Genomic DNA, 22,050 nt, shown 5'->3' on the forward strand with positions numbered 1-22,050 from the left:
TTAATATCCCTGACAAGTAATGAGGTATCCCCGATAAGTAATTGCCTATCGGGGATACCCAATTGGCGGAACCATTACTTATCGGGGATATCCCATTACTTTTCGGGGATACTCTTTTACTTTGACCTGGCTCCGCCATTGGCTTATAAGCTACCTGAAATTTATATAATGACATAAAAGGGCATTTAAAAAATATGTTTTCTTAATTAATTAAGAGATATATTTGGAAATTTAAAAAAACTTTTAAAAAACTAGTCTAAGTAACTTTTAAAATGGTAGCTTATAACCTATTTTTTGGCTTTCCAAACATGATAACTTAAAAAAGATTGAAAAATAGACTAGCTTAACAGCTAGCTGTGGCACGCCAAACATAATCATAATCATTAAGACTTTGATTATTATTAGTTTTTTTTTTTGTAAAAATGACAAAAATTGTTACGTAACATTTTGATTGAAACTGTGGTTGTGGTGAATAGGCGACTAAAATGAGAAGATGAAATGATGAAGCCATCTAACTAGATACTAATATAAATTGTAAAATAGTTAGATGAAATGATAAACATATTAAAAATAGGGACCTAATGTGGACACAGTTAAACCTTATTACCATTCTTTAAACGGTTATAACAACCATGTTGGTGTAATATGTTCAAAAAAAGACGTTAGAGAACTATTGTGGACAGAATTAAAAATTATTATCTTTTTTAAACGGTTATAACTGGTGTAATATGTACAAAAAAAAACCTTAAGGACCTAATGTGAACAAAGTTAAAACCTTATTACACTCCTAAGTCATTAACCCACCGAAATTAATAGGCTAACTAGCGAAACTAGTGATAGGGACCAATCCTACGAAAAATTAAATCCATAAACAATTCATGGTGTCAAAGTTTTGAAACTTGGACCTAAAATGCATTTTTAAATATACTATAGGAACCATATCTGTAGTATAATGTTAATATAGTTGGGCATAAAGATTCCACAACGACAAATCTACATTGTTATCCATATAATCACATCTGATACCGTATCCAATGAAGTGAGTACTGGCAGCACCGAAAAAGAGATATTTAGACATGTGAGTATTTACTTTTTCATATTAATAAACTTGTTTAATTTAGAAATTCCCATTTAAAAGATATCCTGCCAAAAAAATAAAATTATATTAATCTTATATTTCCATCGACATAAAAGATTTTTTGACCAGCCTTCAGCTAAAATCAGTAATTCAGGGAAATGTGAACGTACCATCGTCTTTCATATTTGTTTTCGTTTTGAATAATTTTATTTCCAAGATATTCAAAAATTAAAACTATTTATTATTTGACAATTGATTTCGGGGACCCTTGATTTAACAAATATCTACGAAATTAACCAGCTTTATCTCTTTATGCTTAATCCCCACCTTCTTCGACTTTGTCGTTGACTAAATATACTATTATTACTATGGTAAAGAAAACCACCTTTATCACTTTATGCTTAATCCCCACCTTCTTCTTCGATTTCTTCTATCCTGTCGCAAAATGATTATCTCTTCCGGCAAGACCTCCGGTAGAATCCTCTCCGCAACGTCCTATGCCCTGAAACCTCAGGCTCCAATAAACTGGCCAACCATGAACTTCATTCCCTATCATCTCTCTTTCCGGTATATATCCTCCTCCTTGGACTTTCTGTAACGACTATCAATCTCTATCATCCGGCAACTCCCCTCTGTCTTTTTAATGTAAATTTTCATTATCAGCGGTAGTTGGAAGCGGAAACCGGCATGAAGAGTAGGGGATGTTCAGACAACCGGACCTCCGTCGAAGATGAAGGCGCTCCGGCGTGCTTGGCTGTCATCTCCGCCGTGGGATGATGCTCTGGACTTGGTGCTCTCTCTCTCTCTCTCTCTCTCTCTCTCTCTCTCTCTCTCTCTCTCTCTCTCTCTCTCTCTCTCTCTCTCTCTCTCTCTCTCTCTCTCTCTCTCTCTCTCTCATACACACACAAACATACTCACGCCCGTACATGTCTTGTGTCTGCCGGAAAATTTATCGGATGAGATTTATGAATCAAAACTCAAAAAGTAAAGTATTCATTCTTTTTCACAAAAAATTTAGGATTAAATTAATTCGAAAACAAATTAGTATGGGTTGTGCTATAAGTATCCCTTAACTGATTTTACCCCTAACATCAATCTACTAAACCTTTTACATTTGATTTGACATCATTTTTTTTCTACTTTTTTTTTTGTTTTTTTTCCTTTTTGTTTTTTTGTTGTTTTTTCTTTTAATAATAATAATAATAATACTATTATTATTATTTCTATTATTATTATTATTATTATAAATTTTGATAACCATATAAAATTCGGACAACATTATAAATTCGGACAACATTATAAAATTTCAACGACTATATAAAACGGAACAAAAGTAAAGTTTGTTTCCAATCCGCATAACGCACCACACAAATGTAATAACGAACCAATTTATGTCGTCCAAATTTATAATGTCGTCCGATATATAAAATGTTGTTCGAAATTTATAATAATAATAATAATAATAATAATAATAATAATAATAATATTAATAGTAATATATAATAAAAAATAATTAAAAACCGATTTTATATAGCCGTTCGAATTTTATAACGTCGTCCGAATTATAAAATTTTGTTCGAAATTTATAATAATAATAATAATAATTAAAAACAACAAAAAAACAAAATAGGAAAAAAAACAAAACAAAAAACAACAAAAGACAAAAAATTAAATGAAGGGTGAAATTAGGGTGGAATTGGAAAAGAAATGAATACTTATAGAAAATCCCATTAGTACAATCAAACAAAATCATAACCACGCCTTGCTTTCAACGTAGTGGTCAGTGTCATGCAATTATTCGAAAAAAGAACCAAAGATCCGTTTTTTCTACTTATAGCAATTAAAGTAATTTACTAATTTTGTAGTTGTGTTAGAATATGTATGGTGTAGCGCAGCAGGTAATTATGGTCGAATAAAATAACAATAAAGAATAATAATAACTATTTAAATAATCTAGAATTGTCTAGAAGTAGAAAGCTTTGCACGTTATAGTGTGCTTTTCGAACCAGCGATGCAGCAGTATGCGGTGAGAAATTGTCCACGTGGGTTGCTACTGCCGAGGAAACATGTACACCATCATAAGCCCTTTATTGTTTATAGGGAAAATAATTTAACAGGTCAACAAATATTTTATTTTCTTTGAGAATAATAATATATGGTAGGAAGAATGTTCAAGTGACGTAATAATTGGTTTGGAGTAAATTACTTTTTTTTTTCATTTGTTCTTGTTGTCTACTTTTAATATTTTTGGTTTTTTAATTGTCATTTGTGTAACAACCAAGTCCATGCACTTAAAAATCCTAACAGAAAAGTTGTTAAATTAAAAAAAAAATGATTATACTCTTCTAACATATTAATGAAAAAAGTGTTATACATGCCAAGTTGGATTAATGAACTACCAAACACATTCCTCCTTTAAAAGCTTTTACATGACCTCCATGACCCCAAACCCCCTATCCTCTCTGCATAGGTCTCCAGTCTATCTCAAAATAAATAAATAAATAATTAAATAAAGACGTCTTCAAGTAAATCCTACTTCAATGGAGGATCATGATGGAAGGACAAGAGCAGTATTAGATATGGATGTGGTGATGTATGTCCCATTTATGTTTCATAAACACTAGACAACCATGAAAAAGATTTTGAAGTTTTCCTAATTACCATGCAAAAAATAAAGTAGCTTATCTTAAAATCTTTAGTAGAGATATAATGTACCTTATTTTGTAGGATCCTCAAACTTATTTTGGTTTTTTCAAATAGGTTGATGATGGAGAAGATGGGAAGACTTCAAATGGTTTTGCACTGTATTACGTAGAATATGGGAAAACTTCAAAGCAGCTCATGGTACACCTAGAGCAGACTCAAATGATGATAATGTTGTAGATAGTTGTAGTGTTGCTACTAGTTATATTAGTGATGGTCATTATAGCAGTTATAAAGTTATAAGTTAGTTAATAAGTTGTAATTTGCACTGTATTTTGGATGGTGAAAAAGGGCGTGGGGAAAAAATTCATGGATATTACACAAGAAACAAGTGTAAGGCGATAGTTTGAAGATTTGATTACAGAAGGTCTGGCACGGGCCGTACGACACATGTCAAGGGTCATATCCTATTGATGTGCACTGTTTTTGGCAATTTACTTTGGGTAGAATATCAAAGAAGGTGTACTACTTTACACACGACACATGTTATATCTTTCAAGGTATACTTCACACGAGATATGTCGCATATGTAATTTCCTTTTAACAGTTTTTCTTGATTCATTATTATGGAACACTAAGGCAAATTTCAGAGAAAACATGACATCAGATGACTTTGGGACAATTTTTCTTAATGGGTTTGATGGGTTTTGATACATAAAATTAGAGATTTTTTTCATATAAATCGGCAACAGAAGCTTTAAAATTTCACTAGTAATTTTCGAGTATTTTACAAAAGAAAACCACCAACGATCCTTTTAAAGTGGTTATAATGATATTAAAACCAAAACATATGGTGTTTTAGAATGACAACATTTGGAGACTTTGAACCGACTTGGTTTTGGGGTGTTGATGAAGATGACAAGAACAAAGAGCTTGAACTTCTCTACAAGTAATCCACTACCAAGAGTAAGGTACAAAGAAATGTTAGTTTCCTTTTTGTATTCTTTCTTCTTTAAGCCTGTAAGTACTTAACAAAATAAGTACTAAAGGAAGACACAAAAGAAGCTCCAAGGACCAACAAGTAGCTTCAAAAGAAAGTGTGGTGAGACTATGAAAAAAGCTACGACTTTTGTGTCCAAAAAGAACAGAAAAGTAAGTAGTTCTCGCATGCATAAGGCTCTTATTTATACTCCCATACAAACTGAGGCCAAACCAATATAATACTCTAAAGTTTTATAAAGCAAAAAGGCACAGGGGGACAAGACAACGTAAACTAGACAAGTAATCTCCCATACCATGGGATTTTCGACCATGAGCCCTAAAGAAGACAAAAAAATGTCCTCTAGTTCCTTTAACCAAAAGCATCACCTAAGTAGTTAAGCCATGGTTAGCGAAATTGTCCAAAAAAAATTGTACATGACTTATTAATCATACCATATGATATAATAACTAGTTTGTTCTTTCTTTTAGCATTAGTTTCACTAAATAATATTTTTTCTTTAATTAAATACAAGAGTTGAATTTATTTATTAATAATTAAATACTTAATAAATATTTTATAAGTATCAACTCGATTAGGGTGTGACCCTATAGGATCATATGTTATTAGCAATATCACTCAATAATAAATCTTGAGCATATAGATCGAACAATATCCCACTTGCACATGATTCATTACGGGCTGAGTTAGACAGTAGCTATCGTCTAGCAACGAGCTACTACCCCTAACAACACACGAAGGGGGTGCCATTAATCAACTTCCAATTCCAGGAGCTCTAAAGCTACAGTTAAAGTATAAGGTCAATGTATGAATATTCTCTTTGTTTCAGACATCATGTTGGATATGAGACATGGAACATAATCATTCTCATTTGACATCCAACTTTAAGTAAGGAGTCTTAGATGTTTAGCTCTCAACACATAAGAAGAGAAAACTGATGGGTTTTGAGCATTCTAACACTCCTAAGTGTACATGCAACCCTAAATACCTTGGATCTATGTTTTCTCTATTATACATGCAAATATGATTATCCAAGGTATTATCCTAACTAGCATACCAAAACATTGATACTAGGATACTAAAATAGATAGAATACATACCTTGTTGTTGTTGCTTGACTCCATGAAGCTTGAGAGCCTAGTGCCCCAAGTGTGACACCTCAAATGGTTCACACAACATCATGAACTCTTGGAATAACCATGAGAAGAAGACATACATGTTCAAATCGGCTAGCCCTCAAAATATGTATCACTAGTGCCAATTTCTTGAACTAAAGGGATTCTTATATAGTGTGGCTATTAGGGTTACACCATGTAACTCATGACTCTACCCATTCCTTATGCTCCATGGGTTTTAACCTCCATGGAGTATCCATGGATCACCACATGGGTTAAACCCAACATAAAGGAATCTTGGATCATAAGCCCACATATATAAGAATGAATGATTTACACAATCAATCCCCATATATTTAATTAGTCTCTTTTTTATCACTAAATTAAGTCCAAATTAATTCTTGATCAATACTAATTAAATAACATGATTTCATATTAATATATTAGAACTTATAATATATTAATATGTCACAAAATGTCTTCCTCATAAACGGTCTATCCAAATGTTCCGATGCCATGCAACCCAAATGGACCATGCCAAGTCGGGTCAAGTACATACCAATTATAGTTATGGACTTAGACACTAATCCAACAGTCTCCCACTTGGATAAGTCTAAAACTATTATTGCGTATGACTTCAGGAACCAACTGGCAATCGTAGCTCTCAAAAGCCGCTGTCGAACTCTGACCTTGTAGATGAACTCTGACCTTTGTCAATGACTTGTCCATTAGATAAGGGGTCATATATTCCTCCATTCTAGATATCATATGGACTGAGACATGGATTATAATCATTCTCTCTGTCCATTTGTTGTTTCCCGATTTCCGATTTATGACGACTGACTAATTGAACAAATCAAATCAGTCCTGGCTCGGCCGAGCACTTCCATTTGTCATCATCAAATCATCGAGGGGCCCACAGATATCGCTTTTATCCCGAAGGTAAAAGGAATGGATAAACTTCGACTCATATGGCTTGTTCTACTACTTGTTGAATCATACACAAAGGGACGTTTTATAACACCGAGTTACCGAATGCGTTTTCGTGCAATCAATGTACAACCAACTCATAGTAACAACTCATATCTCTAGGTTTGAAGAATATAAGATATTATCGTCTCATGATCACTCGTGATAAAATCCATGAAGTGATTCCAATGAGCACGGGTTGAATCCAATACTCAGAACTTATGAGCACTCATGAGTGTTGTAGCCCTTGTCCAACATCTTAGACCTCTACAAGCCAACCCATGACAGTCTTGATTCATATCTACTTCCAACATATGACCGACTGTGGATAGTTTGAATAACTTAGTCAATCAGGAAGAACGACCTAGTTATTCTGGAAGTCAAAACATGCAAAATGAAACACAATAATAATAGAATCTAATATGGTATCAAAACCTATGAACATAAATAAAACACCTTTTATTTATCACCATATGATTACACATTATTCATTGTATACTGTTTCAGCTATCAACTTTATTCTTGAATTTAAAACAATAGTTGTCCCATGCTCCAAGCATGTACACTATGTTTTCTAAACACTAGTCATGCCATACACCAAGTATGCATACTATGTTTGTCTATGATCTTCACTTTGTGAATTAGATCAATTGAACATAACTCCAATGATCCTCTTTCACAGTCCCAAATCCTTACTGCAAATGCAAGAATTCCAAATTCATGCCATTTACTGAAATCTGTTAGATTCTAAACTTATATGCATTGATCCTCCTGTAATGATTATGCACAGAGTCAGAAAGACTTGACAACAACCATTACAAAGCATTCCAAGGAGATCTACTCCTTGGAAACATCCTTCTTGCATTAAGTTTCCTAATCTTACACAGATTGAATAATTTCCAACTTTGAAACATTTCCATATTCCATTTTGACTATCACTTCTGAACAAGAGTTGCCTCCTTACAGATTATGTCAATATGGTCCTTCCAGAATTAACACCATACTTCCAACTGTCCTTGAGCAACCAATCTTTGGTAAACCTTAGATTGTCCTCGACAATTGCTTAATCCTTTTAGTCATATCCAGTTCTAGACCTTTTCCCTTCTTAATGCCCCAGGCATTTGGAAAATTTTAGAAAGGATAAATATAGCACATGTAATCGATCCTATATCCGAAGTATATGGGACACGAGTCATGATGTCTCACATAAAGACTAAACTAGTCTTTTGCTATAACATTTCCATTTCTATTTGCCAAGTTCTCATAATTCAGATTATGAAAAGGGATGCCGTAATCATAATCGAATTTTAGAACGCAAATAATGGACCCATATATATAATTTCCTTATGTTGAGTCATTCCAACATGAAATTCATATATATATCCTTGACTAAATACGACTTAAAACCTCAATCTAAGCTTTTAGAATTGAAATGAAGTATAATTTCCTCTCCCTTAATTATAGCAAAACAACTTTTTCAACCCCTGCAGCCTCACGAATTGAAACTTTTGTTTTCTATAATTAACATTGCTAACTTGCAATCTTTATCATAATTATCATGCTCCCACTAACATGATGATTATTAGCATAACACTCATGCTCCCACTAGCTTTGACATGTAATCAGAAATCAGCTGGACTTCTAGAAATCAATACTTTATTGAATTTCTTACTAAAGTTCAGATTTCTGATACTAGATTGCTTTGATAAAACTTTATCAATATCATACACCTTATCTTAGATAGCTCACAGGTGTGTCTAAACAATTTTAAGAACTATGAAAAGGGATGCCGTAATCATAGTCTCGATTGTTTAGACCTTTACCACTTCTCACAAGTCCATGTTAGTGTGCTGGTTAACCACACACGCTCCACTAACGACTTTGAGAATGCAAATATCACAATTGCTATCTAGCTAAAATCTAATTAGTAAAAGTGTTTCCTCACCATCATTTTCATGAATCAGAGAGAAACCTTATGACACTTAGATTTTATGGTGTATGAGTTCCTATCCATATGAATTTTGTCAAAACCATAATCACAAGACAAGGTTACTGACAAATCCACACTCATATGGACTGAACTTATGCAATCTTAACTTCTTGCCACCTGGCAGTACAGGGCCTGCCATTGCTTCCAAGTTGTTATGCAACCAATTGAGAACTTTCAGAACTCCTATGCAAAGCCAACTTTAACTGGAATGGGCACAGAATATGTCAACACGATAGGTTATAAACCTCAAGTCGTGTGCTAGTGAAGAACCTCAGGTTTTATTCTTGATTAGTTCTTGAGACTTTCAAGACCTTTAAGACTCCCACTGTCCTCTTGACATATAAGACTTTCTTGTCAGATATTCAAGAGATAGTGTGGATTCTAATCAAGACAAACACTTCACACAATTGGCCTTAGTTGGTCTTTATTTTATCCAAAACATCACAACTTACCAATTTCAAATGTACAAGAGTAGAAAACTTTTACTCTTACATTTGACAAGTTTTTTAAACCTTCTTTAAGACATGTCACTCAAGTTACAATCTTAGAGTATAACTCTAAGAATTGTTTTTGGAACGAAGTATAAATCATCTTCTTGATTTAACCACTTCAACAATTCATAGCTCCTCTTCTTAGCTACCAGAATGCACTTAGAGGATGAATTGTGATAAGGTCTCTTAATCATTAAGATGATTATATAACATGATACTAAAGTACTCTCCCATCTTTTCAGATTTGAGAAACTTTTATCTTTCTGCCTAAGTTGATTCTTCTTATTCGCTCTGCCATACATTGAAACCTTTTCCAATGTCTCAGAATTACACTTAAGCTTGTAAGTATAACCATATTTACTGAATTTTAGTAAATAATGACGAATAGTCTTAACGATTATTTGTGGCGGGCTTGATCAGTGCACAAGAAGGTGTACTCGATCCTTTACTTGACTCACACATCCATGTGAACAAGTAGGTAGTCTTAATTTTTCCAATGCTTGAAAGTTCTTATTCATCATGCTATACAACTTGCATGATTCCAAGTTTCTATCCAACTGAAACTTAGGTGATGAGAATCTTTCCTTATTTGGTAAATTTAGACACTACCACAAATGAAAGAATCAAATTCATATTTCCACTCTTGCTCTTAATGGAATCTTATAAGCAACAAAAGTTTTCACAAATGCCATTGTAAGGATATTTTAAAATAAATAAAATCAAAAAAAAAAAAAATTCTTTTATTTTAAAACTTTGCGGAAAAACTATCCTTACAATGCAAAAGCACATGAAAACTTTGTTGTTATTTATTCCTAAGCAATATATCATAACTCTTAAGAAGTAGCTCAAGAATCCGATCTTCAAACTATGCGATAGAAATCCATCTATGCCATCAGATTCAACATATTCTTTCTTTAAGTTTCTTCACTTTTTCTTTGATTCTTAAAACATCAACATGTGACCCAGTCACATCATGTATCAAGAATCTCAGAATAGAAACTTAGCAGAGTTAGATAGTGGACTTTACCCGAAGTAGAGTCAAACTTATTGACTTTAATATCCTTAGGTAAATTTGGCAGCTTCGCAACCAATGCCCCTTTCTTTGGCAATAGACCCTTGATAATGGGACTATCTCAGACTTAGCCGTTCTCTTTACCATTTGGTCAACCGAGTTGACTATGGCCGATCCCTTTCCATTGGGAAGAGAGAGCTTTACTGGATATCCAATGTCATCATTGTCAATGTCCATAAAGTTTTAGGAAGTTGATCTTAGCAAATAGATAAGATCATTAAGGGTCTTGTCATAGTCTGTTTCATAGGTGTTCCAAAAGAACTCACTATGTGACTTAGAAAGTAGTTGAGCCACCAACTTTCTCAAGACTTTGACACCCAACTCTCCCGGCTTGTCAATATGTGACTACATCTCCAAGATGTGATCACACATAAACCTTTGCTTGCCAATAGGGCTTGAGTGACCTTAAACTTTTTAGGAACTTGTGGGTTAGGGAGAATAATTGGAGGAGGTGAAAGAAGTATGATTTCCATGGGACATCATCTTCATTTAGGAAAGCTTGTTTCAAGAGATTTGGGAAGATCATCTTTTGGGAGATATTCAAGAGAGTTGATTTAAAGTCCTTAATATAACACCCAATATGAAATATTAAGGCTAGGACCCAACAACCTATTTATAACTGGAAGAGGGATGCCGTAATCCAAGTTATAAAATAGTTGAAGGTAGGTAAATGACGATTTACCAATTTCCACCATGAAAAACGAAATATAATTAAGTTTTAATTGGATTTGAAACTCCTAGATCTTTTGAGATACATTGAACTTTCAATGGCATGTTTGAATCTCGATTGTGCCCTCTCAAGTTTGTGACTGGGATGCCGAGGATCACAAACAAGGTGTGAATAACCATGCAAATAGACTTGGTACCCTTAACTTTATCACCTAATCGATGTGCCGGTTAACCACACACGCTCCACCGATCTATAATAGAGTCAAGTTACCCTTTGCCACTCTTACTAGTTATTAGTGTGCCGGTTAACCACACACGCTCCACTAATGACTTGGTAAGGTACAAAGTGTAATTTCATGGGTTAGCACCTTTTCACATTTTCCTAAGTAACTAAGATTGGGAATGTACAAGTGTTTAGTTACTTAGTATTTATCATTAATACTTTTAATGAAGGGAGAATTATAGTCCTTTCCTACCCGTTCGGCTAACGACCCTCCACCAGTCAAGGAAGCGGTGGGTGAGAGTGGACACCCATTAAACTGCCATTTTATAGGCAGTAACCTTATACCCCCCTTATAGACCGGCTTCGTGAATGAGGCCTACTAACGGTAAGATTGACTTTATATTATACATATCTATATAATTAAAATTATAATAATAGTATAAGGGTTTGAATTTTAACTTTTAAAATTCTAAGGGCTAACTTGGAATTAAAGTATTCATAAGAGAAAACTTTTCAAATTCCAAAACTTGAGGGCAAGTTTTGAAACTATTCAAAACTAATTAATTCCATAACTTATGTGTTTAAAGTAGTTTTAATTAAAAAAAACTCTTCAAGTTCCATAACTTGAGGACAAGTTATGGAAGACTTTAAACTAATAAAAGAATGTAACTTTTCTTTATTTTGTAATTTATGGAATTAATTAAGGTTACACATTTTATTACTTAATGAAGTGACTCTTGAACCTCCATAACTTGAGGACAAGACTCTTCATTTTTGTAACCATTACCAACTTTTATGAGTTTTATGAAACTTAAATGTGACTTTTCATATAACTTGAGGACAAGTTACAAAAACACATTTTAGAATCAACTCTTAGATTAAAATGGATTGAAAACACATAATCAATTAACTTTTCTATTAATCTAAGCAACTCATAAGAACAAGATAATTTAATCAAACTTTTTCATGTAATTAGCCTAATCACTAAACTAATACAAAACATGAATCTATTGACAATTATCTTTGAAATTGGATTAGTATGAACATTACCACATCAAAAACAGGATTATAGGTTCAAAAACAGCTTATGGTAATGTTCCTAGTCCATTTCTAGCCAAAAAACTCGAAGATATGCTGTCAGGGGCTCCTACTCGTCGAGTGTATCAACCTACTCGCCGAGTAGGATGATTTTCTTCATGGACTCGGCGAGTTCATCAGTGGACTCGGCGAGTCCAGTGCCCAGAATGCCCGAAATTCGACTTTTTCAGCATTTTTCAGCAATTTGCATCAAGTATAATTGAAAACAAGCCTAGGCTCTGACACCACTGATGGGTTTTGAGCATTCTAACACTCCTAAGTGTACATGCAACCCTAAATACCTTGGATCTATGTTTTCTCTATTATACATGCAAATATGATTATCCAAGGTATTATCCTAACTAGCATACCAAAACATTGATACTAGGATACTAAAATAGTTAGAATACATACCTTGTTGTTGTTGCTTGACTCCACGAAGCTTGAGAGCCTAGTGCCCCAAGTGTGACACCTCAAATGGTTCACACAACATCATGAACTCTTGGAATAACCATGAGAAGAAGACATACATGTTCAAATCGGCTAGCCCTCAAAATATGTATCACTAGTGCCAATTTCTTGAACTAAAGGGGTTCTTATATAGTGTGGCTATTAGGGTTACACCATGTAACTCATGACTCTACCCATTCCTTATGCTCCATGGGTTTTAACCTCCATGGAGTATCCATGGATCACCACATGGGTTAAACCCAACATAAAGCAATCTTGGATCATAAGCCCACATATATAAGAATGAATGATTTACACAATCAATCCCCATATATTTAATTATTCTCTTTTTGATCACTAAATTAAGTCCAAATTAATTCTTGATCAATACTAATTAAATAACATGATTTCATATTAATATATTAGAACTTATAATATATTAATATGTCACAAAATGTCTTTTCCTCATAAACGGTCTATCCAAATGTTCCGATGCCATGCAACCCAAATGGACCATGCCGAGTCGGGTCAAGTACATACCAATTATAGTTATGGACTTAGACACTAATCCAACAAAAACCCCATCTTGACTACATACACACTCTCATATAGTTCATGTTATACCCAACGAAGGCTTCTATGACTGCATGGTTATGAACAACGTTGAACCATGTCAAAGTACAATAATTCCCGCACTTGAGTTCTCCAATATGTATCTCAGGTCGAAATACATAAAGATATTTACCAGTGTTCAAGACTCACTTATGACAACAATCCATGAAGTGATTCTTGACGCATGTCATATCTAATAGTTGTTCTCCAACAAGTAAATATAAATTTGGATGTAACACTTTGCTATATCACCACTTAAAATTAAACAATCTGATTCATAATAGTCTTAATTTATAGCTGCTCCCACAATAGTGACTGATTATGGACAATTTTGAATAATGACATTATTTATGGATTAAATAACATGCTAACATAGAACACAATGTTATTTAACTCATAAGAGATATCTTATATAGTTCAGAATATCCAAATATTAGTAAAGTACATATTTAAATCCAATCACTAGCTAGTTGAAGATCGATTCCGTTTGCATGGCCATCAAACTTGTTTTGAGAAAGAGGCGTCGTGAATGGATTTGCTAGATTATTATCCGTATGAACCTTTTCAATGCGTATATTTCCTAATTTCAATTCTTGACGATTGAAATTGAATTTCCTTTGAATGTATCTAGTCTTATTGGCAACCATCGGGTCTCTTGCGAAAACGATAGCACCAATGTTGTCATAAATCATCTCATTGGAATTTTTGATACTTGGAACAACATTCACATTGCAGATGAATTTCATCATTCAATCAACTTCTTGAGCTACCTCAAACGCATCTATATACTCAGATTATGTTGTAGAAAGTGCGACCATTTCTTGCTTTGAACTTTTATAGGCAATGGCTCCTCTATTAAGTGTGAACACGTATCCCGACTGTGATCATGAGCTATCCTGATTAGTGTTGAAGCTAGCATCAGTGTAACGTCTTACATCAAGCTCTTCCTCAACTCCTCCAAAAACTAAAAACATATATTTAGTCTTTCTTAAGTATTTAAGTATGTTCTTTACAACTATCTAATGTTTTTTTGCCAGGATTAGCTTGATATCAACTAGTTAAACTAATAAAATAAGCTACATCCGACCTTGTACATGTCATATCATACATAATTGAACCCACTGCTGAAGCATATGGTATACAATTCATTCTTTTGATTTCATCGTCACTACTAGTGTGTTCTGCCTTAGAAAGAATGGTGCTAGGAAGTATTGGTACAAATTCATCATTATGAGTTATCCGTTGAAAAGTGTTTTAAGACTTTATCAATGTATGTACTCTGACTTAAACCAATGAGTCTTTGGGATCTATCTATATAGACCCTAATACTGAGTATGTATGTAGAATCCCGTAGATCTTTCATTCGAAAGGACTTACTAAGGTAAGCCTTAGTCTCTTTTAATGTTGGGATATCTTTCTCAATCAGTAATATGTCATCTACATATAGAATTAGAAAAAAAAATTTTTGGCTCCACTTGCATTGATATATACACATGGTTATTCTGGACGTTTTGAGAAACCAAACTTTTTGATATTCTCATCCAAATGATAATACCAAAAACTAGATGATTGTTTCAATCCATAAATGGACTTCTTCAGTTTGCACACCATCTTTAGGTTATCTGGGTTGACAAAACCTTTAGGTTGTTTCATATAGACATCTTCCTCAAGATATACATTAAGGAAAGCGGTTTTGACATCCATTTGCTATATCTCATAGTCATAATTTGCAACTTTGGTCATGATAATCCTAATAGATTCAATCTTAGCAACTAGTGAGAAAGTATCTTCCTAGTTAACACCTTGAATTTGAGTATACCCTTTCGCGACATGTCGTGTCTTGAATTTTTGTAGATTTTCGTCCTTGTTGATGTTCTTCTTGAAGATCCATTTGCTTCCAACAACCCTTCTATTAGGAGGTAAGTCAACCGAGTTCCATACCCGATTCTCATTCATGGACTGAATTTTAGCTCTCATGGCTTCAAGCCATTTTTCAGATTCTAGATCTGCAGCTGTTCCCTTGAAATTGATGGGTTCACATTTATCTATTAAGAATACCCCTCTTCAGAAATGACAAATCCAAATCTTTCAGGTTCTTGACGAGGTCTACTTGAGCGTGGTACAGTTGGTGTGTTTTTGTCATCTAAATGATAATTTCAGGTTAAAAAATGTTTTGTTGATTATTACTGTCAACTAAAGGTTTTGCTTCTTGAATTTCATCGAGATCAATGGGGCTCCCACTTGCTTTATACAAGATAAAGTCATTTTGAAGAAACACTACTTTTCAGGCTATGAGCACTCGGTTCTCTTCTTTCTGAAAGAATTAATATCATATGGATTCTGTTGGGTATCCCAAAAATATATAATTTTGAGATCTACGGTTAAGATTGTTAGAATTTTCTCTTTTAACATATGCTTTACGACCCCAAATATTTAAGTAAGGTATTGATGGGACGTTTCCATGCCATAACTCGTAGGGAGTCTTACTAACTGTTTTAGTTGGGATCATGTTTACAATTCGAGCTACGGTATCGAGGGCATAACCCAAAAACGAAGTAGGAAGGGAAGTATGACTCATCATCGATCGTACCATATCAAGTAGAGTACGATTTTTCCTTTCCAAGACGTCATAATGTTGTGGTGTTCCTGATGAGTTGTGATACTATGCCATAATTATTAATATGTTCATCAAACTCATAGCTTAGATATTCACCACCGTGATCTGATCGTATGGTTTTAATATTTTTCCCTAGCTGATTTTTTTCTTCATTTTGCAATACCTTGAAGACGTATAATGCTTCATGTTTGTGTTTCATGAGATACACATATCCAAATTTACTGAATTCATCAGTAAATGTAATAGTATCTTTCATTGATTCCAGTCATTGTTCTAAAATGTCCACATACATCAATATTTATGATTCATAATAGATCATAAGTTCTTTCACCAACACTGGTAAAAGGAGATTTGGTCATCTTTCCACATAAACATGATGCGCATACAACAAAAGACTTTGTTCCTCTTGATTCTAAGATTCCATCCTTTTGAAGCTTAGCAATTCGAGTTTTGTTTACATTCCCAAGGTGACAATGCAATATATAAGTTTTATTTAAGCCCGACTTTGTTTTCTTATTTGTTAAGTTGTACATTGACTTTTCATTTTGGTATGAACCATTTAAATCGATTTAATATATTCATTATTGGGAAAAGTATCAAAATAGAACACATTATCTTTAAATGCATATATGTTTCCAGAATAAAAGTCACACTTATAACGAAAACCTTGTTCATACAAACAGAAAGTAGAGATAATGTTCCTAGTTATACTAGGTACATCACAAAAATTGTTCAAAATAAGATGAAGAACATTTGGAAGTAAAAGATGATATTATCTGTGACAACCCGAATCTTTTTTTCGTTAATGTTAACCCGATTCCATTAATAAAAATTGAATTTTATTTAATTCCGTCAAATTCTTATGATTTGGAAAATCATTTAAGTTATATAATTGAATTTTCTTTTATGAGTCCGAACCATAATCACGTGAAAACCCGAGTTTCCTTCGAAAATCAGCGAAAATCCGGTCTGACTGGTGTTCACGGCCGTGAACCCGATCACGGCCGTAAACCGATCACGGCCGTAAACCTGTTCACGGCTGGACCCTACCACCGACCATACCCCCCCAAGCCTATATATACGAGACTCCCACCCTCATTTGAACTTTTCTGACCGTAAACACACTCCCCCTCTCTAAAAACCCCCACGGGAAAATACAAGAAAACTCAAGATTTCTCGTCATCTATCACTCTACCCGCCTTAGAACTCGTTGGGGATCATCAAAACATCAGTTTTTCGTCAAAAAAAGTGTTGCTGTTCTTGAGTTTACGGCCGTACACCCTTCAAATCTTCAAGCCTTCAAGGCCGCAAACCGTTTACGGCCGTACACCCTTCAAAAGTTCATATTTCCTTCAAGAACACCGTTCACGACCGTAAACCCTTCAAGGGGCTGTTCACGGCCGAGAACAGTTTATGGCCGTAATCCCCTTCACGGCCGCAAACCCTTCCTAAGTGGTGAACTTGGTTGAAAACCCGCTTTTCCGATTCAATCGAGTCCCGATAACATTCCTAAACCAAAAGAAAGTGTTTTTCCAACAATATAAATAATGGTTTCGCTAATAAAATACATATATGTATTTAATTGTTATTAGGATCCCGTTAAGTGCCGCGTACATCAACCCGAGGGTGCTCATTTCCAGTTTCGTTGTCCGACATTTCACGCGACCAACGGTGAGTTCATACCCTTATGCTTTTATGCTTTTAATGTTTTCAGGGGGAGAGTACAAGCCAAACACAAATGATTTTGTGAACTTATACAAAAGGATTTCAAAACATTTAAAACTGATGCAATGGAGATAGTCATACGGTTTCCATATTTCATAAAATATTTAGATATTTTATCCCTTTTGTATTATGCTGAGCATAAGGGATGTTTCCGACTTACTGCCAATTGCATAGTTTTCAGATCAATCCATGAACCAAATACATAATATTCATGCAAACTATAATAGGTATAGTTTGGGGTTTCAAAATACAACATCACAAATTCAGAATTTATACATTGTTAAACATATAAACTATGACAGACTTAGTTTATGATATTCTCGGGTAACAAGGATACTTTATTGTATAATTATTTAAGTATAATTATTACTCTATAAAGTATACACGAAGGTTTAAATACAATAGATCAATACAGAACTACACGTAAACTAGATTATACAGAATTGTGAGACTCTACTTCAAAATTGTACCCTTTGGTGTACTGAACTAAATCCTATCATAGTATAACCAGAGTCTCCTGGAGGGAGAGCATGAGATTTGTGAATAGATCTATTCAGGAGTGACAATCCCACACCTGAACTGCTAGCTACAGTTAGGCAGGCATGCGTGGGTTGACAAATGTCATATATCCCACACTTGAAGAACGTCGTAAAGGTCACTAGGTCATATCAAGCATGGTTATACGACTCACAATTGTATAAACTAACCTTTTGTTTATGGGATTTCGTTCTTCATTAGTTTTATTTTAACTAATAGAACTACTATACATTATACTGGAGGATTCCAGGGAATAAAATACATGGTTTCATTTTAATTAATGAATATACTATACATACTGGTGGTAACCAGGGTTTTCCAACATAACATACTATACATACTAGTGATAGCCAGGGTTATTCATACAAAAAGGGGTTTTACATTCAAAAACAGTCTTATACAATTCATCTGGTGGTAAACAGGCAATCAAACTAGTACTTTATGGAACATTGTAACAAACTCATATGTTAGAAAATATTGAATTTTCTTGGAAACATGTAAACATTTTTCACTGATTCGTTAACAGGATTTCATTACAAAAACATGCTTATGAACTCACCAGCCTAATGCTGATACTCTTTTCAAAAATCGCTAGTATTCTCAGGAAATCAGTAGACAGGTACTTCCGCAACTTTTGAGAAGACGGAGCGTATAAACAGCCATGTCTTTATATTTTTGTTACTTTTGATGTATATGAATTCGAATCAAACAGATGTAACTACTTTTTATATATTCAATGTAATGTTTGTGTTTTCTATGATTACTATGATGCAGTTGTTGTGATACTACCATAAATGAAAGAACTGCAATTCCTTGTTTATGTTAGTCAACCTTTATTGTAGATCTCTATTATCGTTGTTGGATTTAGATATATCTTGCACGAAAATATCCAATCCATGATCAGTATAGGAGGCTTATCATCATTTTCCCTTGTATCTTTTAGAAAAAGATGCCTCCCAGGAAGAGACCCAACAGAAAGAGCAACAACCCTCCGACAGATCCTCAACCACCACCTCCTCAGTTCGATCCTGCCATATACCATGCAGCAGTTACAGCCGTTGTGGCTGCCGCGATGGCGCAAATAAATCCTGGTGGCTCTAGCAGACCAGGAAGTGGTACCCATCCCCAAAATCTTGAGAGTGGTCAGGGACACCAGAAGGAGTGTTCCTACAAAGATTTCATGAGCGCGAAGCCCAAGTCCTTCGACGGCAATGGAGGAGTCATTGCACTAACCCGTTGGTTCGAAAAGATCGAATCGATTTTCGAGATTTGTGCTTGTTTTGAGGCCAGCAAGGTGAAGTTTGCTGCCTGCACCTTCACCGATAGAGCATTGACTTGGTGGAATAGCCGGGTCAAATTCCTAACTCTGCCCGTAGAAAATGCCATGGGTTGGGAGAGTGTCACGCCCCCCAAACCTGAATGGCGGAAACATTCGGGGGCGGAGGGCGTCATGTACAGTATCATAAAAATTGAATAGTAAAGAAAGTATACACCACCATAGCATATATTTGAAAAGTTTACATGATTGTATCTATTACATGTTCAAAAGTCAAATACAATATGATGTTCCAAACGATGTTACAAACGCCAGAGTATTAGTCCCCAAAAGCAGTTGCTAACCTGGTTTAGCGATTCCCTGAGAATACAAGTTATTTCAAAGAAAAAGTGTCAACATTTAAGTTGGTGAGCTCATAAGTAGTTATTTGAGTAAATGCATGCCATTCGAAAGTTTGCGTTTGTTTTCCAGAAAATTCGATATTTTCTTATAAAATGAGTTATGAATTGATGTTGTATAAAAATGAATATATTGAACCAGGAAAAACCTATATTTTCCTAAAAGTGAGAAGCAGTATCAAATGCCCAAGACTGTAATTTTGTAAGTAAATATGTCATACTTAAAATAATGATGCATAGTTTTATTAGTAAAAAAAACTATAAGAAGTTTGTAATTTCACGTAAAAATAACTGTAATATTACTTTTCCCGCAAAAACATAATACCATAATAATTGTCTATCCTGTGAGTTTTCATAACCGTACTATGATGGATTTGCCTACGACAACGTTCTTTAGGCGTCGAAGCGTTATGATATTTGTCACCCCGCGGACTGTAGCTAACAGTCAGGGCGCGGGATCATCAGTCCCGTATAGATCTATACACACTTATCACGTTCTCACAATAGAGACTTTGGTTATAAAACAGGGCTTTCTAGTGGTACCTTGACAGGTATAGTCAAGACGAATGACTCACATATTCTAAATTAAGTCACGTATTTTGAAATATATATGAATGATTTCTGAAATGATTACCCTTTCTACAGTGTTGACAAAGGCATAATAATGAGTTGTATTTTCTTGTATAAACATGATGTTATAGGTGAAATGGTTACCCTTGGTATGATGAAGTATGCAAATATATAAATACAACATATTTCTATTTATAAAATATATTGTATCCCATGAGGGTAAAGTTGTGATGTGTGATGTTTTGCATGTTAACGACTTCATATGATACTTATAACAATAGTATGAAAAGTATAGAAAAAGATTGATGTTTTCACACGAGTTTAACCGTGTGTTTACTTGTATTCTCCCCCTAAAAGTGTTTAAAAAGCATTTACAAAACATTTAAAAGTGTTGTGATAGGGGCATGAACTCACTTGGTAGAAGTGACGGCTTGATGAAAATGATGCTTTACACGGACAGCACTTCGACGGGAAAGAAGTCAATTTCTTAGAAATCTCGGGGCTTCGAACTTCCTTCAGAGCTTGGATATGAAACCGGGGCGTCGGGGTAGCTTCGAGAGGTTAAACATAGAGCAATTGTAGGAGAGAGGATAGAAATGAGCAGCCAAACTCGGAACCCTCGACTTTTATTTATAGGCTGTAAATTCAGGGTTCACGTCGTGAACCTCATGTTCACGTCGTGGCCTTGGTCTTATCCCTTCCGTAGACTCGACGTTTGATAGCCCGACCCTGACACACATCAGTCACCAGCTCACGTCGTGAGCTTCAGTCTCACGCCGTGAGTTTCTGATAGTGTGGGGTTTCATGCCCCGAACTTCAGAAATTCATATCTCTCGCATACGAGCTTCGATTTCAATGTTCTTTTTTTCCACGCGTAGGTGAGATTATGCTCTACAACTTTCGTTTAGACTCTGTCGGCTAATTTTGAATTTATTTTTATTATTGTATTTTTAACTGGCCGGGACTGGAAAAGTCCGTTAAAAATCCATAACTCCTTCATCTGACGTCTGATTTCGTCTGTCTTTTTACCATTGCATTTCTATTGTTGAGGTCTTCGATTTTCGTTTAGGTTGCGTTGACTAAAAGTCGCTCCATCTCTATTTCGAGTTTTTAGCTGTCTACTGCTATATCCGAAACTTAGAAAAATCATAACTTCCTCCTATGAAGTCAGATTTGGACGTTCTTTTTATGTACGTTTACGGTTTAATGATATCTACGACTTTCATTTAGATACCTAAGGCTGAAAAGTATTTTATTAAAATTTCGTGTTTTACGCTTAACAGTGTTTTACCGGTTTTGTTGCGGATTTTCGATTGGTCATAACTTCTTCGTTATAACTCGGATTTTAGTGTTCTTTATATTTTTGAAAACCTTGATACGATATCTACCACTTAGTACATTCACATTGAGATTTTTGAACATTTCATTTTTGACGTTATTCCTATTATATGAAGATAGGTTACCATACTTGACTTTGGATCATTACATTGATTCGAAATATCGGGTTGTTACATCATCCCCCCGTTAGAGGGAATTTC

General features: G+C 34.5%; 1 long non-coding RNA gene across 1 annotated transcript; it reads left to right on the forward strand.

The window, feature by feature from the left end:
• Positions 1 to 1,431: 1,431 nt before the first annotated feature.
• Positions 1,432 to 4,384, forward strand: LOC145136247 (uncharacterized). The gene is made up of 3 exons (XR_013720335.1): positions 1,432 to 1,645; positions 1,742 to 1,868; positions 3,839 to 4,384. It is a non-coding gene; the product is annotated as an uncharacterized LOC145136247 (long non-coding RNA).
• The last annotated feature ends 17,666 nt before the right edge of the window (positions 4,385 to 22,050 follow it).

The sequence above is a fragment of the Lactuca virosa genome, chromosome 9 (assembly GCF_052849685.1).
Source record: "Lactuca virosa cultivar CGN04683 chromosome 9, Lactuca_virosa_CGN04683_v6, whole genome shotgun sequence".
Taxonomy (NCBI): Eukaryota; Viridiplantae; Streptophyta; class Magnoliopsida; order Asterales; family Asteraceae; genus Lactuca; species Lactuca virosa.